The 22,662-nt window shown below is 35.7% G+C and overlaps 1 pseudogene; it reads right to left on the bottom strand.

Moving 5' to 3' along the window:
• Positions 1 to 22,662, bottom strand: part of LOC103254403 — a 42,731-nt pseudogene that overhangs the window by 6,723 nt on the left and 13,346 nt on the right.

Here is a 22,662-nt window from a genome sequence, read left to right as displayed (position 1 = left end):
TTCCCATAGTGTTTTAAAAATTTGAGTTCTCACAGATTGACTAATTAAACAATGGTAGCATTTAGGAAATGTGAAAGTCCCTTTGAATGTAACATTCTATAAAGAATATTGCATACAAGTTTGTGACAAGTTCTTGAAGTTTTAATCTTGGTCCCTACCTACATATCTATCCATCATAAGAAACAAAATAAAATTCTAAATTTACCAAGGTAGGTAAAATGATCTGCAAAATTTTCCACTTACAACATGATCAATTTAAAAAAAAAAATCACACTGAATTTCATGTTATTTTAAAGTTATAATTGTATGTATGGCATTTAATTATATTTTATACAAAACCTCGCAAAAACAAACCCATCTTTAAAAGTGAAGGATACTTATGCCTGATAATAAATATAATCATTTAAAAATGTAAACATTGCTTTTAAATCTTAACTTTAACACAAAATGATTCTAATTATTCTTTTTTTTTTCCTGAGTTGGAGTCTCACTCTGTCACCCAGACTGGAGAGCAGTGGCCGCTGCCAGCCACCATAGCCTCGCCTGCTGACCTCCGGCGATCCTTCCGCCTCAGCCTTCTGAGTAGCCGGAATTACAGGCATGCTCTACCACGCCCGGTTGATTTTTTGATTTATTGTAGAGATGAGGTCTTGCTGCCCAAGCGGATCTTGAACCCGCGGGCTCAGGCAATCTACTCACCTCAGCCTCCCAAAGGCACGGGATTATAGGCTGAGCCACCGAGCCCGGCTGATTCTAATTATTCTTAATTATTTTATCTTAAATTTAAGATAAAATTATTCTTTAAATTTTTACTAACATAAACTCATCTGCTTACAGTTTTGTTCAAATTATTACTTAAACTATGCAATTTCTATTATTTACAGTGGTAAAATGCTTTAGCTCCAACTAGAACAATAATAATCAAAATTAGTGTATTTCACAATGGCTAAATTCAAGGAGCTTGTTTCTATTTCATATGATAGAATTGGAAACCTGTAACAGAAAAACTAGGTGCTAACCCAAGTGTAACTGTTAAAGTTCAGAAAGAGAAGTGATAATACTTGGGAAAGACTTTTAGAAGAGAAATAGAGGCAGTATGGTTCAGAAATATATGGCACAATCTCATAGAAAAATGTGTGGCCTGATAGCATTTTAAATAATCAAACAAAAATTTTTCTGCAAAATGAGGATATGATGTGTCATATTAAAAATTAATGTATTTGCAGTTATTGGTTAATTTAAGCCTAAATAATTGTATTGACTTTGAAACTTAGAGATTATCTATGTCAGAAGTAGTTAACTGGTCTACACAGTAAAACATGTGGTATGTTTTTAAAACATAGTTAATCAGACTCTTTTTAACTACTCATCTCTTGTCTCTCATTGAATTTGTATGTGTGGTATTAAAGCCTTGTTATTTCAAGACCCAACTCAAGTAAAAGTGTTAAATGTTCAAAGGCTTTTTTGTTCTTTTTGCATGTATGCTGTGGTATCTGCTGGTATCTATGTATCTATCTATCTATGTATATATATACACACATGCTTGTTTTGTTGTTGTTGTTGTTGTTTTTGTTTGTTTGTTTTTTGAGTTGGAGTCTCACTCTGTCGCCCAGACTGGAGTGCAGTGGCCGCTCCCGGCCACCGCAGCCTCGACCTGCTGGGCTCCAGCGATCCTTCCGCCTCAGCCTTCCAAGTAACCGGAATTACAGGCATGCGCTACCACACCCAGCTGATTTACATGCTTGTTTATATATGTATTTCTATACATATATTTATATAGAATAACATATAATATTATATTTAAATATCCTTATATTGTACACATATCTATTCAAATATATTTTTGTATATAATGATGTATATATTTGTAATTGTGTATGTGTTTATATATGTGTATAGCTATATGCATATTTCAAATGTAACATTCCACAAATAATATCCTACACAAGTTTGTGATATATATACATTCAGAGAGAGAGAGAGAAACAGACAGACATTTAGGGATACCAGAGCACAAATGCTAATTAAGAAAACTAATTTTGTGTTTATAGACATAGAACAGTCAGAGTGCTTTTGTGTAAAGACCAAATAAGGTGCCTTCTCTTGTTTCAAAACAAATAGAGAACAATATATTACATTTATTATGCCTATAAGTGAGAATACATATGATTTCTGGAAAAAGAGCATAAACTACTTGGAAAGGAAAAAGTCCCTGAAAGACAAGGTATAGTGGTGCACAACAGATCAAACAAACTCCTTCCCGAGCTCCTAAACTGGACAATAATGGTGTGACTGCTTTGTTTGTTTAATGTAGCATACTCTCTGCTAAATGAAAAATTTAAATATAAATGTAGTATTATATTTGTATTTAATGGTATGTATAATCAACCCGTTAAAAAATTATGTTTTTATATACCTTTTAAATACTGCTCTAGAAATTGTGGGAAAACATAATAGCACATGGTATTTAGTGAGTAACCCCAAGAAAACAGCCTTCTAGCTGTGAGACAAAACATTTATATATGACATATTTTTAAAAGTTAGCGTGTTGGCCAGGCTATGTGGCTCAGCCTGTAATATTCCAGAACTTTGGGAGTCTGAGGTAACTGGATTGCCTGAGCCCGCGAGTTTGAGACCATACCGGGCAACTTGGCAAGACCTGTCTCTACAATAAATAATAATAATAATAAATTAGCTGGGCATGGTAATGTACACCTATAGTTCCTGCTACTTGGAATGCGGAGGCAGAAGGATTGCTGGAGCCTAGCAGGGGTGACCATGAGCATGCCACTGCACTCCAGCCTGGGCGTCAGAGTGAGACTCCAACACAAAAAAGATAAAAAAGTCAGCATGCAATTATCTGGGACTGTTATAGGCTTTTAGAAAACAAGGAGATAGAAAATAACTGTTACAGAAAGTAAGAAAGAAATACAGTACAGATATTCGTCTCAAGCCAGGAAAAATTTAAGATTTACATTATTTTTTTGCCATTATGAATAGCCAGATTAGCTGGGCATAGTGGCTCCCGCCTGTAATCCCAACACTTTGGGAGGCAGAGGCAAGAGGATTCCCTGAGCCCAGGGGTTTGAGACCAGCCTGGGTAATTTGAGGAGACATCGTCTCTAAAATAAAATTCAAAAGAAGAAGAAGAAGAAAAGGAGAAAGGAGAAAGAAGAAAGAAGAAAAAAAAAGAAGCTCTCCTTGGAGTGCTACTTTGCATCTTTTGGCTGGGCTTGGTGGCTCAGCCTGTAATCCCAGTACTTTGGGAGGCCAAGGCAAGTGGATTGCCTGAGCCTGTGGATTCGAGGCCAGCCAGGAAAACTTGGCAAGACTTCATCTCTACAATAAATTAAAAATTAGCCAGGTGGTAGCACGTGCCTGTAGTTCTGGCTACTTAGAAGGCTAAGGCAGAAGGATTGCCGGAGCCCAGCAGGTCAACACTGAGGTGGTCGTGAGTATGCCATTGCACTCCAGCCTAGGTGACACAGTGAGACTCCAACTCAAATAAATAGATAGACAGCCAGATGAGAAATTTCTAAAATATTCTCCATTGTTATGCTTTCATTTTATGAACTGTCCAATTATTGGTTAATTCAGGATCCAAATTATTTCATAAAAGTTGAATTGAGAATTAAGTTAGAGATAATCTAGTCTACTGTTCTCAAATTGTCTATTCTTGAATTAACCAAATTTTTTTTTCTTTTTTTGAATTGAAGTTTCATTCTGCTACCCAGGTTGGAGTGCAGTAGCATGCTCACAGTCCCCCCAGCATCAACCTGCTGGGCTCTGGCGATCCTTCTGCCTCAGTCTTCCAAGTAGCTGGAATTACAAGCATGTGCTACCATGCCTGGTTAATTTTTTTTTTTTTATTGTGGAGACAAAGTCTCACCAAGTTGCCCAGGCTGGTCTCAACCCCCTGGGCTCAGATAGTCCTCTCACCTCAGCCTCCCAAAGTGCTGGGATTACAGGCTTGAGCTACTGCGTCAGGCCCCCAAAATCTTAAAAATTAAAAATGCTCAGTCTCCCAATGATTCTAACTTTGTAGTTCTATAATGGGTTTCAATTATTCCTATTCTGAGCAACTACTCATCCGATTGTGAAGCCCACTATGTATGAGATCATTAATTCAATACATTTTTTAGTAAATTCTAGGATTCTAAATCTTCTCAGTAGTGTTCAAGATTCAAAATTATAGTTATTTTTTACTTCTCCAATTACATTTTAGGTTCAAGTCTTTCTTCTATGTGTTGTTTATGTGCACTTTGTATTTACCTTTCATAAGGTGACAAAATTTCCAGTATAAACTATAGTTTGAGTGTTTTATAGCTTTATGTTTTCCAGTAATATTATAAAGATGACTTATATGATGCAAGTCAAGATTAAATTTTGCACTTAATAATCTATATCAAGAAGAGTTATACTAGCATTACAACTATTTACCTTTTATTTAGTTCAAATGAAATTTCAGCTCTCAAAAGTGAAAGATTTCTTTTCTCTATACATGTATGCTCTTGAATTTGCATTACAATTTATACTAAGTTAATGGGAACTAATTTTTTTATCTGCATGGTAAAATGCTGAGGTAGCTGTTAAAACAAATAATCTGAAACAAGCATTGAAATATCTTGAATTTAGGTTATAATTTTTACTACGTTAATGGGAACTAAGTTTTTGATCTGCGTGGTAAAATCCTTAGGTAGTTGTTAAAACAAATAATCTGAAACATGCATTGATATATCTCCTCAAATTATATACCAATATATACAGGGGTGCCAAAAAAAGTATACATATTTTAAGAGATGTTATTTATGTATTACTTTTTGAAGTTGAATTCAATTACATTAGCAATGTGTAGTACAATGTTTGCTCAACCATGCTACTGCCATTTTCTTTGTCCTGCCTGTTGCATGGTGACACTAGCATTCATTTGATTCACATCATCATTTGTAGTACTTAAAATGTGTATACATTTTTTTTGGCACCCCATATACATAAAAACCTTTCAAGCTTCTAATGGAAATTCTGATAAAATGATAATCATTTAGGTAAAGTTAAGGAAATAGGGAATAATTTTTTTTAAATTTACATCAAAATACATAATTTTTACTCTAAATCATTCTTAAATGAGTTGACTGTGGGCAACAGTGATTCTCAAAAGTGGGTTGTAGTAGTATCACCAGCATATATTCATTTATTTAAGTAATTTAAAAGTCTGAAAGCTTTGTTGTTAATGCTTATTCTTATAAGCTGTGCTGTTATCAATAAAGAGAGCCTAGATAAAATATAATGATTAATGCATATATGAGACCTATAGAGTTGATATTTTATGGCCTGGAAAAATAAAAAGAGTGAGAAACAGAAACAGGGATGAGAGAGAGAGAGAGAGAGAGATGACTGAAACTTAAATTTGTAAGTAAATGCTAAAGTCAGCCAGTGGCTATGCTATATTAGCACTTAAATCTTGAGATTCAGATCTGAAGCAGCAACAAGTGTAAAAGCTGAACATCAGATACAGAAGGCTTCTTGAAGAAGATTATAGTGTTTTTAGTGGATAGTGAATCCTCTTTCAAAGCAGAAGCAAAAACTAAATTATCCGTGGAAAACAGGATCCTAAATTCTTACTCCAGTTGAGATCTCTCTCATACTCATATGGGTCAAAAATAAGATCACATAAAGAAAACTCATTAAACGAGCATTTGTTGATACAACCAATAGGAGTTCAGACCTCTAAATGCTTCATATATATGAATTATTAAGTGAAAAATATATACTACTTAAAAAATAAAAACAGACTCAGAAATACAGAAACAATCAGAGACTATAAAAATGGATACAAATATATTTGAAAAGAACTAAATACAACTTTAAAAAATAAAATAAATATAGTTCAAATCACAATGGATATGTCAATGGTAGACAAGACAGTCAATGAAATAATTAGTGAACTGGAATATAGATGCAAAGAAATTGCATATAATGCAAGTCAAAGGAAACAGAAGATAACAAGGGAACAATTACAAGAAAAGGAGAATAGAATGAGATCACCTCACATTATAGCTAATGGTATCCAAGACATAGAGAATAAAAAGGAAGGAAAATATGCAATATTGGAAAATATAACCATATATTTTCAAGAACAGATGAATTTACAGATACAGAAAGCATGATGTAGATAAGCAATTTATATAAAAAATAATCTGTATCAGGAAACATTATCATGAAACTAACACTAAAAAAGAAAATAAATGAACAAGTAATATTTATAGTCTTCTCTGCCATAGCTGCTATTAATTTATGTCTGTTAAATTACATTTCAAGAATATTTAAAATAGGATATTAAATTAAACAAAGAATATATTATTAATATTTCTGCATTTTACTATTTATAACTATTTAAAGAAAAAGAAAAGTCATCACAGAAAGTAGGTCTAAACTTGGAGAAATAATAAAAAGCAAAGAAAGTGGACATAGGTAGGTAAATCTAAGCACATAATGATGCAGATTTTTCAGGTCAGCCTGGGCTTTGAGAGTGTCAGCTCAATGGATCAGCCAAGCCCCAGAAAGTCCTCGATGGACTGGTAAGCCTAGCCCCAGATGTGTCAGCTCTAATGGGCTGGTAAACCAAGCCCTGAAAGTGTTGCTGGTTCGGTGGACTGGCAAGACTTGTCCCCAGAGTGCCTCAGCTTTGGAATTGTGCCTTTTTCTGACAGCTCTCCTGGTTTACCCGGCTCCATCGGCTAGCAAGTCAGCATCTGGGGTGCACAGCTTTTCAGCTCTGATGATCTTCTGCAGCTCTTCAGAATGCAGTTCTTCAGAGTCGAGGTTCTTATCTCATTCCCAGAAAGAATGAGAAACACGAACAGACAGAATAGAGAAAGCAGGATTGACTGAGGACAGAAAAGCTCCAACAATGGGAGGGAACACAAAGAGTTTGGCCATCTAGGGCCAAAAACCTGGTGCCTATATAGCCCTAAGTCCAAGCCGATTGGCTAGCTGTGAGCTGTTGCTGTTCTGATTGGTCAGTATTAAGAACCAATGGGCAGGAGGTAGGAGCCTAATGGTGAGCTGATTGGTTGCTTTTCAATTCCAGCAGTGAGTACCTAAGCTCTAGCTTGAGAGGTTCACAGGGAGCTTGTTTCACAATGCGGAGACCACAGCCCAGCTGGTGGCTCAGCCTGTAATTCTGCGCCTTTGGGAAGCTGAGGTGAGTGGACTGCCTGAGCCCACAGGTTCGAGACCCGCCTGGGCAGGCGAGACCTCATCTCTACAATAAATCAAAAAAATTAGCCAGGCGTGGTAGTGCACACTTGTAGTTCCAGCTACGTGGAAGGCTGAGGCGGAAGGATCGCCAGAGCCCAGCAGGTCGAGTTGGAGTGGCCGGGAGCGGCCACTGCACTCCAGTCTGGGCGACAGAGTGAGACTCCAACTCAAAAAACAAACAAAAATATTTTAAAATAAATAAATAAATACATAAATAACAATGCTGAGGCCGGGCTCGGTAGTTCAGCCTGCAATCCCAGTGTTTTGGGAGGCCAAGGTGAGTGGATTGCCTGAGCCCGCGGGTTCGAGACCCTCCTGGGCAACTTGGCGAGACCTCATCTCTACAATAAATCAAAAAACTAGCCGGGCGTGGTAGCGCGCGCCTGTAGTTCCAGCTACTCGGAAGGCTGAGGAGGAAGGATCGGCGGAACCCAGCAGGTCGAGGCTGCAGTGGCCGGGAGTGGCCACTGCACTCCAGTCTGAGCTACAGAGTGAGACTCCAACTCAAAAAAAACAACGAAAAAAACACAATGCTGAGTCTGAGAGGCCTGCTGGAAATTCGCTACCAGAGTCCCGCCTGTCTGTCTGCCTAGCCTTTCTCTAGTTATCTCCTGTCTCAATAACTTCCTATTTATATTTAAAATCATTAATAATAAGAATAAGTAAATAGTGTTCTTAAAAAACACAAACTCTGAAATACATTTCAATAGCATGAAGATGAAGAGACAAAGGGACTATATAGTTTAAAACACAACAATTAATTGGGAGACGTTTTCAGTATTAACTAATACTATTGTTTGTTAATTATCCAATTATCCAATTATCATCATTCGGCTTCAAATTATTCTTTTTTCCCTGCTTGAAGCTGGAGATAGACCCTCTAACTTTTGAATATTTCACTTTACTACACGATTTATTTTCAGGCGTTATAAATAAAGAGTTCTGGGATCACATACCAAGCAATACCTACAGAAAAAAATGTCTCTCTTCCAAGTTTTAATCCTCCACTTATTTTTATAATTTTTTTTTTTTGGTGTGAGATTCTAGTAACCTCAAAGACTGCCCCCTACCCACCTTCAATTCACATTCCCCACTCAGTAGCTTCCAAGAAACTCCAGCAAATGACTTCCAGATCTACTTACACTCTTAGCCATGCTCTCAAAGCAGCATCAGTGGACTGCTTTCATGGCAAGGTCCACCATGTCTTCAGGGTATTGTCTCTCTGTTTCTTTACACCAGTTCAGGCCAGTGCCTTCTGGCAATTCTTTACCATAGGCAGGCTGCACATTTCTATGATAGGGACAACCTCTTCCAGAGGTAATATTCTCAGTCTTAGAAGAAGGAAGAACTCTCCTAAACCCTTTGAGCTTTCATTGTCCTCTCTTCCTCAGCCTAGAGTTAGTAGCTGTTCTTTTATACCTGCTACTTCTGGAACACTTAGTGTTTTCTTTGGGAACTTGTATAGTTAGCAACCATTTACTAGTTTAAAAAGCTCTTTATTTTAAATTTTTATATGCATTCTTATGGGCTATATTTTTTAACTGGCAAGTTGGGTTCATTTATGTTCACTATGATTAATTATATATTCAGATTGACTCCTATAATCTTACTTGTACTTTTGAAGTACAATTCTTTATATTTAATTTTGCTTGTTCAAATGAGTAAGTTTCTATTTAACGCACTCTGGTAAAGAAAAAGTTTCAGGGTAGCCACTAATTGCCAAAAATATAATGTATTACTTTAAGAACAGAGAAGGTAAAAAGCCAAAAACAATCAAGTCAATCAAAAGGAGAAAAAAATAGCAAAACCAACAATAGACAATTTTTTTAAGTACAAATAAGATTGCAAAAGTCAATCTGAATCTATTAATAGCCATAAAACATGTAAATGCACTCAACTACCAATTAAAAAATACACTATAATACTGAATTTAAAAAATAGGCTGCAGAAGTATACAAAGAGCTATTTACATATCAAAATTATGAGGACAGAGAGGATGAAAGTAAAACGAAGAAGAAAAATAGATTATTAAATACAAATGTCAGACCAATATTATATATAAGCACAGTATTCATAGATTAAAGGATAAAAGGAATATAGTTATTTAGCCAAATAAGTGGAATAGATGCTCAACATTTTTAGTCATTAAGGAAATGCAAATTAAAATCATAATGAAATATCACTATACATCTTCCAGAATGGCTAAAATAAAAATAAAATAAGTTAAAATTCTGACATCATGGAATACTGGTGAGAATGTGACAGAACTGAATCACTCATACGTTGTTGCAAGGCATGTAAAATGATCGAGCCGCAGACGAGTTTCATAGTCTTCTAATTTTGAGTTTGTTTTGTTTTTGTTTTTCTAGTTTCTTATGGTAGTACTTTAGATGATTAATTTGAGACATTTCCCCATTTATAGCATTTAGTGACATAAACTTACCTTTGTGCACTATTCTCATTGTATCCTACACTCTGATGTGTAATTTATAATTAAACATTGTATGATAGCTGCTTTAAAATCTTCCTCAGATAATTCCATCACCTGATTCAACTCAGTGCTCCCATCAGTTGATTACTTTTTCTCATTCAGTTTGTGATTTTCTGGTTCTTGGCATTACGGGTGATTTGTCTATTGAATCCTGAATATTTTGTCTCTTGTGTAAGAAGACTCTGGGTCCTAATTAAATCTTTTTCTCTTCTAAATCAGTAATCACCATGCTTAGGTTCAACATACAAGTCCAGGTCCACTTTTGTGAGCTTGGTTCCAAATGAATGACCAGTTGGAACATCTCTACAGTGTTATTTTGGTCTAACTGGTTTATCTGGTGCCACTGGGACTCTCACTGGTACTTTTACTCTGCCTGAAGTGGTGAAAAAGATTTTCCCAAGCCAGCCCACTGAGTGTGTCTCTTCATCAAGAGGAGAATCTGAGGTTCCTGGGAATAAAGTTGCTTCCAAGCTTGGGACTTGTATCTACATCTGTCTTCCCAGTTATTCCTACCTGCCCTAGTGTTTCCTGGTGGGAGGGAGGAGTTTCAAGTCCACACAAAGTTTCTCTAATTAGGCACTATGCAATACTATGCAGCCATAAAAAAGTGCAAAACTATGTCCTTGGCAACAACCTGGATGAAGCTGGCAAACATCATCCTAAGTGAACTAACTTAGAAACAGAAAACAAAACACTGCATGTCCTCACATATGTGGGAGCTAAATGACTACAAAGATACTGGGATACTAAAAGAGGAGAGGTGGGAAGGTGGGGTTAGGGTTCAGAAGTTATCTACTCGCTATCCAGTCTGTCCATGTAACAAACATATACTTGTAGTCCCCAAATCTGAAATTTAAAAAAAAAAAGTTTCAGAAGAGTGCTTTTATTTTTATTTTTTTGAGTTGGAGTATCACTCTGTCACCCAGACTGGAGTGCAGTGGCCACTCCCGGCCACCGCAGCCTCGACCTGCTGGGCTTGGGTGATCCTTCCGCCTCAGCCTTCCAAGTAGCTGGAACTACAGGCACGCGCCACCACGGCCGGCTAATTTTTTATTTATTGTAGAGATGAGGTCTCGCCAAATTGCCCAGGCGGGTCTTGAACCCGCGGGCTCAGGCAATCCACACACCTCAGCCTCCCAAAGCACGGGATTACAGGCTGAGCCAACAAGCCCAGCTCAGAAGAGTGCTTTTAAACGCTGCTTGTTGGTGGTGGGGATCCTGATCTATTGTCAATGATGCTGGGCTTCCCTGAAGAGGAATGATTTACTTAGGCTGCCTTCTGTTGCTAGGTTGGGGTTATTTCTTCTGTTGGGTGGGGAAACATGAGATGCTATGCCAATATGGTATTCCAAACAATAGCGATCCTGGGGTTCCAAACAAGAACATCCTCTACTCACAATTTTTCAAAGCTCTCTTTTGGTTATTTCTTGTTTATTTCCAGGGCTCATAGTTTTGTTTAGCAGGGAGAAAGGACACTATGTCAACATAATTGGAAATAAAAACTGCTGTTGTTGAAAAGATACCTAAAAATTAGTCTATTCTGGAAAACTTCAAGACCAGAGTAGGGAATAGGTCATAGAACATTCTGGAAGTTAGAGAGAGTATATTAACTTGCAATCAATTTTAAGTTACATTTTATTCATTTGATAATCTTAAATTTTCTAAACATTCATCAAATATTCAAATATATTTTTTCTCTGAAAAAAGGTGTGAATAAAAAATTATTTCTGTTAATTATTTTTTCTCTATAAGGTCACTCAAAGATCTTTCTTCAAAAAGTTTAATTGCACATTATTATGATAAATGGTGTATGCTGTTCTTAACAAATTTTTGTGACATATCTTTATCCTAACATTGTCAGTTTACTTTTTTATGGTACTGTGAAATGTCTGTCCTAATCAGTGAATCTGTCTCAAATGAGATAATGGAGCTATAAATTGATCATCACCCGCCATTTTTGTCATAAAGTGGTTATAAAAAGACCTGAATATCTCCCTACTTTGAAGCAGAAACTTGTGTGTGCAACCCCACTAATGGCTGATACCCTTGAACTATTTGGGGATCCAAATAGTGAGGTAATCTTTGAAAATAAGGAGGTTTGAAAACAATGTACATTGAACTATGCAGCTTTTCCTACCCCCACCATTCTATTCTTATACCTGCTTTGAAGACAGCATCACTATAAAAAGCATTTGTCATGAAAATAGTATTAAATAACCTCTTGATTTGTTTTGTTTTTTATAACTTTACAAAGCAGATATAAAGATTTTTACACTCTTTGGGGACTTATCAACACTCAATAACATATAACTAAGACCCATGAGTACTGCTGGTTATTACTATGAATCATTTCACAGTAACTGCTGTATTTTGACAGTTGCATTACTCTTTGGCCATTGGTTTTCCTCAACACCAAGATCCTAGATATTACTTTGTGTGGTAGGCCTGAAGGTGCTATCATATTATTAAAAAATACTATTTAATAAAGCAGGCCATAGAGGAACAATGATGAGAGTGAGTTATGAAGCAAGAATTACAAAATGTCCAATTTTGTGCACCTAAAATCAATTCTGTAAAAAACAAGAAAGTGTGCTTTCAAGTTTCCATATCCAAAACATGACAGAATCTCTTTGTATTAGTCAGTGTTCTACAGCAAAACAGAACCAATAATAGGTAGGTAGGTAGGTAGGTAGATGATTAAGTAGGTGATTAGATAGATAGATCGATAGATAGATATTTTAGGAATTGGCTTTCAATATTTTGGAGACTGAGAAGTCTGCTGTCTATAAGCTGGGAAACTAGGAAAGTTGGTGATGTAATTCAGTTCCAAATCAAAGGCACAAGAACCAGAGTTGGTGGGGCGAGGAAACCAGCTGCTATAAATCCCAGAGTCTGAATGTTCAAGAACCAGAAGCTCTGTTATCATCGCTCAAGGAGAGAAAGCAAGAATGTGCCCTTTCTCTGCCCATTATTCTATTCAGGCCTTCAATGAATTGAAAATGTCTACCCACATAGGTGCAGGCATATCTTCTTTACTCAATCTATTGATTAAAATGAGAATCTCTTCCAGAAAAACCTTAACAAACACACCCAGAAGCAATGTTTTATCAGCTATGTGGGCATTCATTAGACTAGTCAAGTTGACTGATAAAATGAATCATCATCTTCTACTACAAAATACCTAAAGTGCAAACATCTGAGCATACTGAATTGAATTTTCAAGAAAGAAAGGGAAATTCACAGATGTCATGAATGGAGAAGAAACTGAAAGCCAGAGCAACAAGGGTGCAAACTCACTTTAAATGGAAGCTAGAGGCTCATACCATTTGCATGGGACCCAAACAGTAAAAACCTTGGCATTAATGTTCACACAGGGACAATGGGAGACTAGGCCTTGAAACTGAGTGAGACAAGAAATTAAAATTGACAAATCTGTACAGAGTCAGAATTCAAAAGCTGATACTCTCATGGGAAGTAGAACTTCATATATTCCACAACAAGAAAGATTTTCTCAGCCCAGCGTTCTGGAAAGAAAAGCCAAAAGTTGTTTAAAATAAATGGAAACCATAACCCTATGTTTGTTATGATCCAGAGTTCAAATTTACCACATTTTCATACTGTGGAAATCTCGATGAAAAGATTAAGATAAAATTTGACTCAGAGCACATAATATCCATAGCACACAGGACAGAAATAAAGGTAAATCTAATCTAAAGAAACAATTTTATAAATCAGATGATGGACTTTCCATTTTTAAAAATCCATGCAAAATGTACAAAATTGTAAAACACAAATAGTTCTCCAGGGAATGATAGAGCTATCTAAAAGGGACGATGAAAATACGTATACTTGAATTGACTAAAGTAAAATTTTTCATATTATAAACCACAAGCAAAGCATAAGTCCATATAAAATATATAAGATTAGATCAATTGTCATAATTCTTGCCTTATAATTTGGAAATAATAGCAAAATACATCCAAAAACATTATTTTTATGTAAGGACAAAATTATACTAATTGTAGTTTATTATATCACCATTCAACTTTAATCTGCTTTAAATAGGTAAATAGTTTCTGAGATATAAATAATATGCCTTCTAAATATCCCTACATTATGGGAGACTTTCTATACTTCAGGCAAGATAAATTTGCTATCATCCAGCAGCTTTACTTGAGGGAAAACAAATTTGAACTACCATATAATACAGGAAACCAATAAAAGGAATGATTCATTCTCTCTCTCTCTCTCTCTCTCTCTCAAACTGGTTTGTTTTTCAAGTATTAGGGCAAGGTAGCCATCTGTACAAGGTTTGCTAACAAAGCCAGAAAAGGTACTTGAATTACTAGTCAAAATCTCTCAGTTAATTCAGTCATATTTTCTGGAAATTAGAATAAAAGATTGGAATATGTCCCTTAACTGGCATAGTGGGATTTAAAAAATCATTCCTTTTATTATGTTTTTCTTCTTAGTTTATGGGATCAATTTTCCATATGGTATTTGTAGTACTTACAGGAAAGTTTGTGTTTTGGCTTTCTCCCTTGTTAAACACATGTTCTTGAGTTCTTGGAATCTGATTGAACATCTTCTGTCTCAGAGGATGCCCAGAGGCTGTTTTTATGTTATCTCTAGGGTATATACACATGCAGCCTCCAGCCAGAGGCTGGACTTTAATTACTTTAACTTAGGAGTGTTTTCCAGTTGTGGAGCTGTGGGTGGGCATTGACATACAGTCCCTTTGTCTTTCCCCCTCCCCCACAGATTCTTCTTTATAAACAAAATAACAAAAAAGTAATAATAACTCTTCCCACTCTTGCTTTCATCTGGCTTTTAAGACTTGCTGCATTGGAAAAAGACAGGAAAAGTACGTTGGAGTATGCAACAACAGCATTGAAAATCAAAGCAAACTCATATTCAGGTTCAAACAAATAAAAATAAAAACCAACCTCCCTCTGGCTTTGTTTGGTTGGGCCAAAGTAGAAAAGGAAAATTTAGGAAAAAAAGCTCTTATATGGGTCTATATCCAATGTTGTTGTCATCCCAATGTTCATAATCTCATGAGAAATCTCAGTTTCCACAACAAGTGCAATTGTATGTCTGACACGCTTCACTAATACATAAGATGGTATGAATGTTGACAGAAAGCAAAATGGCACTGTGTCTGCTAAATCACAATCTGGAATTTCCTTTGTTATGGTCTGGCAAATATCCTATTATCAAACCAAAATAAAAATATAAGTACTACTGGGAATTATCCAGTATTAATTTATCCACATTTTTTCACACCCCTTAAACTTCCAATACCATTTGTTTCTTTATGTTCAGTATTGTCACTTTGAAGTAATCAAGGTCAGTTAAGATTAAGTTCCTTAATTTTTATACCCTGAAATAAAATTTAAATGACTTTTTGCTATTTTTACTAAAAAAAAATGCTGCATATCAATCATACTTCACCTTTTATAAGCACGATTTCTCAAGTAAGACACAATAATTTTAGAAGTTAGAAAGAAAACATTGTGCCTATCTGATAAGTAAGGAAACAATCACAGAGTAGTAAACGGCTTGGTTAAATTACCAGTCTAGAACATGATCTAACTGGTCCCTAGCCACAGGTTTTTGCCTTCCAGCCTACACATTCTGCAGTCAGAATTTTGGGTTCAAATATTGTCTCCATGACACATTCCTTGGAAAGAAACCTCATAATTGCTTGTAAAATAAGAATAAAACTGTTTTTAATTTTTTGTGAGAATTAAAGGATACTTTGCATGCAAAGTATTTAGAACAGCAGCTATATCATATATTCTTTTTTTTTTTTTTGAGTTGGAGTCTCACTCTGTCGCCCATACTGGAGTACAGTGGCCTCTGCCAGCCACCGCAGCCTCGACCTGCTGGGTTCCGGTGATCCTTCCGCCTCAGCCTTCCGAATGGCCGGAATTACAGGCATGCGCTACCACGCCTGGCTGATTTTTTGATTTATTGTAGAGATGAAGTCTCTCTGGCCAGGCGGGTCTCGAACCCGCGGGCTCAGGCAATCCACTCACCTCAGCCTCCCAAAGGTGCGGGATTACAGGCTGAGCACCGAGTCCGGCTTCATATATTCTTAATACATGTAAATTATTGTTATTTTTCCTGAGAAATAATTATTTTTTTCTCCCCTTTGTAATATTAGTACCCCTTAGTATTCATTTTCCCATTCTAGTCTGTAAATACTCTCTCCCCTTTGGGTCTTCTATCGAAATCATTCTACCACTAATCTTCCTTTTCTGACCACAAACATTTTCAGTATTCTTTAATATACATACAAAAATGATCATCGTTACTCTACAGATCATCTTTTTTTTCTCCTTCCCCCTTACTCTGGTTTTTTTTTTTCCCAAAGAACCTTTAATCACTTAGCTTTCCAGCTGGAAATTACCTTCCACTTCATCACCTTGATTTAGTAATTGGGCACATAGGGCGCAGGGCAGCTAGTGTTTGTTCAAGGAAGAAGGCACCACATAAGAAGTAGAATGAAGCCTTGAAACCCTGTCAGGTACCTTGATAAGAAGTAACAGAGTGCTTTTCCACACTCCCATACTCTTCCTGCCTCCACTTACACACCCCGATTATTCTCAGTTTCCTGCCTTGTAGGTTTTTGCTCCACTACTCTTCTTGTAAAATGGTAACATTTACTCACTCTCTTCAGCATGTAAAACTCTTGATTTCCTTTTACACCTCTACTTTCTAATGGGATGTTCACTATTGGTTCCCCTTTGTAATTATCCTTTTAAAATGCACTATTTTTCCTCTTCTCACTTGAGAGACACTCTACCCAACTCTCATTTCAGCCTCAATTTTTTCACTGCATTTCTCCCTTTGGTGACTGAATTCTTCCATTTGGCTTCACTCATAACATTACTGCAAATCATTTTCAAAATTGATTATTCAAATTAACCTATATTTTTGAACTCCAAATATGGGGATGACCCTGTGCCAAATACTGAAAATAGAATGAGAAGAAACAAGTTCTGGTCAATGACAGGCCTCTGAGATCTTACAGATTAGTAGAGATGATTCACTGACTTGTTGCTATTAAACAACTGACTCAACCTTCTCTTTGCCCCCCTAAAACATCTCTGATATGGGTTTTGTCAAATTCCAGGATGTAAAAACTTTAAAAATATTCAAGATACCAAGATTTACTGAAAGAAAAGTAGGGAAAAAGAACTAATAAAGAACACTTGCTTATAACCAGGCACAGTGCCTCACTCCTGTAATCCCAGCACTTTGGGAGGCCAAAGCAGGAAGATTGCTTGAGTCCAGGAGTTTGAGAACAGCCTGGGCAACACAGCAAGACTTCATCTCTACAAAAAAATTAAAAAAAAATACACTGAGCATGGTAACTTGCGCCTGTAGTTCTAGCTACTTGGGAGGCTGAGGCAGGAGGATCTCCTGAGTCTAGATTAAGGCTATACTTAGCCGTGATTGTTCCACTGCACTACACTCCAGCCTGTGCAACAGAGTAAGACACTAACTCAAAAACAACAAACACTTGCAAGCCAGTATAAACTTGCCATCACCAGTCTCCATCATGCCAGTAAACATGTATTAAATTTAAAAGTCCAAATAAATCATTGTTTGCCATCATCAGTCTCTATCATCCCAATAAGCTTGTATTGAATGTAAAAGTCCGAATACATGTATACTTAAAAATTTCATAAATGCTGTGTCCAACTTTGACTTTTTTACACAAGTATTTACAAAGAACCTATATGAATTTTTCCATTTTAGATTTTCAAATCTTCACAATTTTTATATTACATTTGTTTTATTCTCTTTTTAAAAAATTCCACTAAGTTTAAAAAAATTGATAATAAAACATTATTTGAAAGTAAGTCATTTTTACTGTATATGCACCTTTTAAAAAAATATATTAAACTTTATTCTTTGGAGTAATTTTAGGCTCTGAACAAAACTGAACGGAAAGTAGACTTACCATGCACCTCCTGTTTTCAAATATGAACACCCCTCCAACACAATCAATGTTCTGCACTAGAGTGATACCTTTGTTACAAACAATGAACACGAAAGAAAATTTAATACTCATTAACTACACTTTTCACATATTATGCCTTTTATACTGTATCTAAAAAGTCATTTCCATATCCAAAGTCATCTAGTTTTACTCCTACATTACCTTCTGGGAGTTGCATAGTTTTTTTTTGTTTGTTTGTTTGTTTTAGGTCTGTAACTCATTTAGTTAGTCTTTGTCTAGACTCATTTCTTTGCATGTGAATTTCCAGTTGTTCTAGCACAATAGTTGAAAAGATAAATAAATGTTCCTTTGTATTACTTTTACTTCTTTGTCAAAGATAAATTGACTATATTTTATGGATCTATTTCTGGACTTTTTCTTTCATATCACTGATCTATTATCTATTTTTTCACCAATATGGATTATGGTAGATTTGTCATAAGTCTTGAAGTCCCATAATGTTAGTCTTCTGATTTTGTTCTACTCCTTCAATATTGTACTGGCTATGCAGGGTCTTTTGCCTCTCCAAAAAAACTTTAGAACCAATTTGTAGTTAACACAAATTAAATTGCTGGGATTTCAACTAAGATAACATTGAATCTATAGATCAAGTTAAGAACTGACAACTTTTTTCTGTTTTGTTTTTTTTTTTGAGTTGGAGTCTCACACTGTCGCCCAGACTGGAGTGCAGTGGCCGCTCCTGGCCACTGCAGCCTCGACCTGCTGGGCTCCAGCGATCCTTCCGCCTCAGCCTTCCAAGTAGCCGGAATTACAGGCATGCGCTACCACATCTGGCTGATTTTTTGATTTATTGTAGAGATGAGGTCTCGCTGCCCAAGCGGGTCTCGAACCCACGGGCTCAGGCAATCCACTCACCTCAGCCTCCCAAAGGCACGAGATTACAGGCTGAGCTACCGAGACCGGTTTTTTTTTAATGCACCAAACACATTCGCATTTCTTTTCTTTTTTTTTAAAGCAAATGACAAAGACCCAGTTTACCAGCTTTGCTTTTTTATACCTAAGCTTAACATACATATTTAAACAATTGTCAAAACATACCAGGTTGTCAGCATTCATACATGACTAGAAAACATCCTTATAAGGTGTATATTAAACTAGAAATGCATTGCCATTAATTCTTTAATATCTTTCACTACTAAATAATGAAAAAAAAAACCAAATTATTTCTGTAGAAGATTGGCCCGGGAAATGTTAACTCCACAGAAGGCTGACGTTTTAGACAATGGATAGCAGATCCATGTGGTGCTAGTGTACATTCTTGTCCTACCACAAGAGAGTGAAAGCTCACCTTGGAGTACCTTTAATAACAAAGCAAAGTGCACACAGAAATTTACAACAAATTTGAAGACAAAAAAAAAAAAAAAAAAAGGTCCTATTATGTTGTCCCAACAATAAACTCAAATAGGGGCTCTGGAGAACTGTTTATAAATACTTTAGATTAGGTACAATTTCACTGAAAGTTAAGTTTATTTGAAATCTTCAAAAAAATTCCTGCTAATTCTCAAATGGTGCTTGTTATAGTTCAACATTTCTGTTAAATGCATGTGTTGAACTACTTGTTATCCAAGCATAGCATCTGGTTCTAACCATATACTTTGACTTGGTCATTTTCTTCAACTTCTACTCTTTCCTGACCATTCTCGACAATCCTCTTTGAAGTGATTTTTCTGCTGTTAACTGTTTTAGTAGAAGTTGATAACAAATGAAGTGGAATAGAGCTTTGTGAGACCACTGTGACCTAGCGTCCTGATTGGTGTAAAGCCTGTATCAAAAGAAGAAAATCCACTTCCAAAAGATGGCAATCCACTGAAGGGTGAGAAAAAAACAAACCTGTTCCTCAACTTCTGCATCCTTGGGGACCTCTTCGATTCCCAAGGAAGTCTTCAAGCGGGTCTTTAAAGTGGTCAAATGGAAATGGATCGCTCCACCAAAAAAATTCCCTGAAGACATCTTCTGGGTTACAGAATGTGAAGCCAAACTCAAATGGACTGTCAAAATGACTTCCACCTCCTCCACTATTTAATCCTTCTTTGCCATGTTTGTCATAGATGTCCCGGTTTTTATCATCTGACAACAACTTGTATGCCTCAGCTACTAGTTTGAATTTTCTCTTTGCTTCTTTATTTCCAGAATTTTTATCTGGATGCCACTCCAGTGCCAGTTTCCAGTATGCTTTTTTAATATTCTCGGGGGAGGCATGTCTCTGCATGCCTAGAACTACATAGTAATACACCAGTTTTCAGGTACTAAGACAAAGGCGGCCAGCTATGAGTCTTCTATGATGAACATGGAATGCATCTAGATTTATTTAGTTTTTCCTTGATTTTTTAAATCAGAGTTTTGTGGTTTTGCTCATATAGATCTTTATACACCTTTTGTTAGTTTTATACCCAAGTATTTAATTTTGGGGTTGCTAAATGATACTGTGTGTTTTTTTTTTTTTTTTTAATTTTGAAGATGTGGGGTACAATTCAGGGTTAGGTATATAAATTTTCATTATGCAGATATTCTTATTGATGGGGTGAGCCTCCCCTTCCCTGGCAGTTTCCCACTACTGCCAATCCCACCCCCCACTCCCTTAGCAGTTTCCCACGACTACCAATCCCTTTCTTATAGTATTATAATAATTGTTCAAGGTTCACTTATGAGTGAGAGCATGTGGTACTCAGTTCTTTGTTTCTGTGATAGATCCCTCAGTACTATAGACTCTAAGTCCATCCAAGTTGCTGCGAAGTTCATAATTTGTTCTTTTTTTTTTTTGGCTGGGTAATATATGTACTACATTTTTCTTTATCCAGTCCTGTTTCTATTGGCAGCATGGTTGGCTCCATGTTTTTGCTATTGTGAATAATGCTGCAATAAACATGTGTGTGCAGGTATCTTTCTCATAGAGTGATTTGAGTTCCTCTGGGTATATTCCCAGTAGGGGAATTGCAGAGTCATATGAAAGGTTGATTTTTAGATCTTTTAAGAACTGACTTCTTAACAATATTGAGTCTTTTATCACAGACATGGAATAAGTCTCCATCTATTTAGTTTTTCCTTGATTTTTAAAATCAGAGTTTTGTGGTTTTTCTCATATAGATCTTTACACATCTTTTATTATTAGATTCATACCTAAGTATTTCATTTTGGGGGGTGCTAAATGATATTGTGTTTTTAATTTAAAATTTCAACTTTTGTTGACAGTGATAAGAAAACTTCAGTATATTAAACTACTATCCAGAAACCTTGCTATAAAGTATTTTTAGTTCCAAGAGACTTTTTGTTTGTTAGTTTATTCTTCGGGGTTTTTTTTACATGGGAAAACATACCAACTGCAAACAAAGACAGTTTTATTTCCTCCTTCCCAATCAATATATCTTTTATTTCCTCTTTTTGTCCTATTGCATTATCTATAATTTCCAGAACAATGTTGAAAAAGGAGTAGTGAATAGGAAACTCTCACTTTATTCTTCATCTTAGCAGAAAATCTAGTTTTTCACCAATAAATATGATATTAGCTGTAGTTTTTGGTAGATTTCTTTAAAAAGCAAGTCAAGAAAGCTCTCCTCTATTCATGGTTTGCATAAAGTTTTTATCATAAATGGATATGGATTTTGTCAATGTTTGTTCTACATTTGTTGACATAATTTCAGTATTTTTCTTCTTCAGCTTATTGATATTATGGACTACATTAATTCATTTATATATTTTGAACCAGCCTTATATACTTGGGATAAATACCAGATCATGATGTGCACTTCTTTCTATAGATTTTGGGATTTGATCTGCTAATATTTTGTTGAGGATTTTTCCATCTACGTTTATAAGAAATGTTGGTCCATAGTTTTCTTGTAATGTCTTAGTCTGGTTTTGATATTAGAACAATTCTGGTCACACAGCACCTTTTAAAAAAATTTTTACTTTTTCACAAATAGCACATAAAATCCTTACAAAGTATTTCTGATGTATCTGTCTATAAATTGAACCACATTGCATCTAATGTTTCCAAATAAAAACAAGAGAGGCTACATATTAGCCTGACTCAAAATAAGCAATATAATTATGGTTGAATAGCACTACTGTCAATTATCTTTGCTTCAATGAGATTACAGGAAGTTTCAGAAAACTTCTCTTTGCAAGAAGACACTTGGTTGTGGGCACAGCACTTCCTGTCTATACTTTCAAAATTGAGAGAAGTTGCATCTTCTCAATAAGAAAAATTTAATTTTTGTCATTTAGTATATCAGTAGGTAGATTTTGAATGCTTCATAATATTCTTTGGGGTAGAAAATAAAAAATACAAAGCAATCATGTCTGTTGTCTTTTTTCTTTTTTTAAGACTTCAAATTTCTACCATATTCTTTACTTTAAAATACCTTAACATTTGCCCTGGATCAGCATGATAGTTACCGTGATTTTGGTACCTAATTTTTTAAGGTTCAACTTATTTCTATTTCTTTGAATGTCTTCAAATTGGTGCCCTTCTAGTACTTGAAAAATTGCTTAAACCGTAATTTGGCACTCAGTCTAGGTCCTCTTCCATACCACATAAAGTTCAAAACCTCATATTGACTTTAACTGTCCTTATTCTTTTCTTTGGATGTCAGCATTCATTTAGTTGCAAGTTCTATAAGTTTCGCTTCTGCAAAATAGGATTTTTCTATCCTCCAGAGCATTTTGCTTGTGTATCTTTTATGACCTAAAGTCTTTGTACTGTAGTCATTTGCATATGTGTTTTATTTTCTCTAATAGATTGTACCTTGAGACTCAGTGTCAGGTAGTTTGGGGAAGTTATGTCCATTAAATTGTAGCCATTGTGCTTGTCCTGTTTAATTTGCTGAACTAAAATATGACATAAAAATAGATATGTGTTGTTTCAAAAGTAATTAAT

The sequence above is a fragment of the Carlito syrichta genome, unplaced genomic scaffold (genome assembly GCF_000164805.1).
Source record: "Carlito syrichta isolate Samal-C Ts95f unplaced genomic scaffold, Tarsius_syrichta-2.0.1 Scaffold279216, whole genome shotgun sequence".
Lineage (NCBI taxonomy): Eukaryota > Metazoa > Chordata > Mammalia > Primates > Tarsiidae > Carlito > Carlito syrichta.
The sequence above is the reverse complement of the archived record's forward strand: the minus strand, read 5'-3'. Positions and strand labels throughout refer to the sequence as shown.